General features: G+C 51.3%; 1 pseudogene; it reads left to right on the top strand.

Annotated features, from left to right (window-relative positions):
• The first annotated feature begins 211 nt into the window (after window positions 1-211).
• On the top strand, window positions 212-2386 carry LOC109274387 (alpha-1-antitrypsin-like protein GS55-MS; annotated as a pseudogene).
• The last annotated feature ends 869 nt before the right edge of the window (window positions 2387-3255 follow it).

The raw sequence follows: 3255 nt of genomic DNA, 5'->3' as shown, positions 1-3255 counted from the left end.
ACCACGGTCGGAGGCGGGGGTGGTTCTGGCTGTGTGTCATTGGGCAAGATCTTACCCTCCCTGGGCAGCAGCCTCATGTCAATGGGGACCAGTGGGGGACTATTCCAGATCTAGGCCTCCCTGCACTTGATCTGACCTGCTCCCTGGGTAGTTGCACACCCGTACATTATGTTTCCTGTGCCTCAGTTTCCTCTGATGTAAAATAGGGGCCGTGGCACTTGCACACAGGCCACTGCGGGTGTTAGTGCCACTGCCAAGACCCAGCCTGCCCGGGTCTGTGATTCCGGACCTGCTACTTTCCTGCCCTGTGGCCTCGGGCAGGTGACTTAAACCTCTCTGGGCCTTTGGTCTCCTCATCTGTAAATGGACGATTATCATATGCCCTGGGTCACAGGCCATTACAAGAGGGCCAGGAGATGAGATGGCAAGGGGCTTACAAGGGGGCCTGGCAGGTGGGGAGCCCTGTAGAGCCTCTGCTGCTGTTCCGTCCTCCACGATGAGGGCGAAGGGAAGTCCTCGGCACTGGGCCGGCACACGATAGGGATTCGGTAAGCTCTGGATGCTTCCCGTGGTGTCACTCAGTGGCCGAGGGACTCACCGTGTGGCCTGACGTGGGTGTGGTGCCCCTTCTCTGTCTCGCAGGACAATGCCATCCTCCTTCACGTGGGGCCTCCTCCTGTCAGCAGGTCTGTGCTGTCAGGTTCCCGGCTCCCTGCACACGCTTCCAAGCCCCATCTGCAGGCACCCTCCCCCAGCATAGCCCCCAAACTGGCCAAGTGTGCCTTCGGCTCGCACCATGAACTGGCTCATCACTCCAACAACAACATCATCTGCTCCCCCATGAGCATCGCAATACCTTTTCGATTCTCTCCCTGGGGACCAACGGTGACACTCGCACCCAGATCCTGCAGGGCCTAGATTTTAACTTCAAGGAGACACCTGAGGCCAATATCTAAAAGGCTTACAGCGTCTCGACAGCCAATGCCAGCTGACCGCCAGAAGTATACTATTCATCGACAAGAATAGGAAGCAAGTACATACGTTTTCGGAGAATGTCAAGAAGCTGGACCCCTCAGAAGCCTTCTCCGTCCACTTCAGAGACAACAAAGAGGCCAAGAAATGGATCAACCAGTATATAGAAAAGGAAACCCAAAGGAAAACTGTGGATTTCATCAAAGATCTTGACAAAGACACGGCTCTTGTTCTGGTGAATTACATTTTCTTTCATGGTAGGTTTTACCCCCAGCTTGCGTTGGTTCAAAAGGAAACATGCAAAAATGTTCTTAAATATTTAGTTAGTAAACTTTCCTTGACGGTCAGGGATGGGATAGGGCAGGTGCAGCTAAGCATGTGTTATTCAATTTCCCAAACACGACAGGTGACATACTTTCCACCATCAACTAAGGTCAGGGGATGACGGGTGGGACAGTCAAATCATCAGTCACGGACAGTCATGGACTGGCCAGGTGATGGGAGAGGCTGAGGCCTGAGTATATTAGGCACCGAGAAGGGGCCAGCCCCTGGGGAGAAAAGGATTAAGGAGTTGTGTTCTCAAGATGATTGGGTAAGTAACATGGCCAGCTGATGGAGCCCAGAATTACCAGATACAGAACTTTCACTTACTAGTCTCCATCCACACCCACACATGCACACCATTCACACATGGAAACACACACACACACACACACACACACACACACACACACACACTTCTAATGAGCACCTACACTGAATGAAACTCCCAGCGTGAAGCACCTTTGTGGTCCCGGGACATCATATTGGATAGCTCTGATTTTCCCTTTTAGAAAACCAAGGTTTCAAGGATACCAGTCATCTCTTTGAGGTGACACAGTTAGCTAGTGGGGAAAATGGGATGGAACCCAGATCCTTGTGATGGAAATTCGTATCTTTTCTACTACACCATGATAAATCCGTTGTGAGTCCTGTGGTCCTTTAGTAAAAACGCCCAAATAGTAGACACCCAGCCAGCAATACTGCCTATTTGCCATTGTTTTCGTTTTTATTTCAAGGAAATGCTAGAAAGACCCGGGTCCTTGATGGGCCTTCGGAAACAACCCTCCCTGGAACCCCCAAGACAGCTCTCATCCCATCCCATAGGGCCCTGTTCCCAACTCCGGGTGGGGGAAGGTGTAGCCCGTCTCTGCCTCAAATAGCCCCCTGTGTCTCTCCCCTCCATGCCATAAGGCCTAAAGCTGTGCTGAGCATCGATGAGAATGTGACAGACTATTCTGGAGCCACGCCTTCGGAAGGGAGCACCTGGTCTAAGCATCTGTCCGTCAAGTTCAACAGGTCCTTCCTAGTCATCATCAGGGATGAGAGTACCAACATTCCCCTCTTTGTGGGAACGATGGTGAACCCCGTGTGAAAATAACTGCCTGAGTTCAACCCCGCTCTTTCAGGCCGGGCCCCCTCCCTAGACGACATTAAAGAATGGTGGGCCTGGCCCAAGAGTGAGTGTGATGAGCCCATTCCTAATCTTCTTGTCTCGGGGTCTCCCTTTCCATGTGTAGAATCCAGGTCCCTGCAAGTGTTCACGTATCCACTTAATTCATACGCACTGGGCACGCACACTGTCCAGGCCCTGTGCCAGGCAAGATGAAATGTTGGCTGAAACCCACAATTTATTATTTTGTCTTATTTTATTTTTATTTGAGAGAGAGAGAGCATGAACAGGGAAGAGGGGCAGAGGGGGAGAGAGAGAGAGAGAGAATCCGAAGTAGACTCCAGACTCAGCATGGAGCCCAACATGGGGCTCGATCTCATGATCGTGGGATCATGACCTGAGCCGAAATCAAGAGTCCGACGCTTAACCGACTCAGCCACCCAGGAGCCCTTGAAACCCACAATTTAATAACAGAGATGGAAAGCCAGAAATGACAGGAGATGGGCTTCTCTAGGAGTGGGACAGGACACCTAATTAATAGCCTAGGTTTCAGTAGAAGAGTGACAAAGAGAGAAAGAGGCAAGGCCAAGCCAGGCAGATCACTCAACAGGGAGGAAGCTAAGGGGTCTGCGCTCATGTGGGGATCAAAATTAGTCAGAGTGTTAAAGGCTCACACCCACCTTAAACACTGGTGTTTGGACTTCTGGTCAGATCACACAATTAAACATAAAAATCATCAATTGTCCTGGGGGCACCTGGGTGGCTCAGTCAGTTAAACGTCTGACTGTCACTCAGGTCATGGTCTCACAGTTTGTGGGTTCAAACCCCCACATCGGGCTCTGTGCTGACAG

This window comes from Panthera pardus, unplaced genomic scaffold, assembly GCF_024362965.1.
Source record: "Panthera pardus isolate Hobbes unplaced genomic scaffold, ASM2436296v1 HiC_scaffold_24, whole genome shotgun sequence".
NCBI lineage: Eukaryota > Metazoa > Chordata > Mammalia > Carnivora > Felidae > Panthera > Panthera pardus.
The sequence above is the reverse complement of the archived record's forward strand: the minus strand, read 5'-3'. Positions and strand labels throughout refer to the sequence as shown.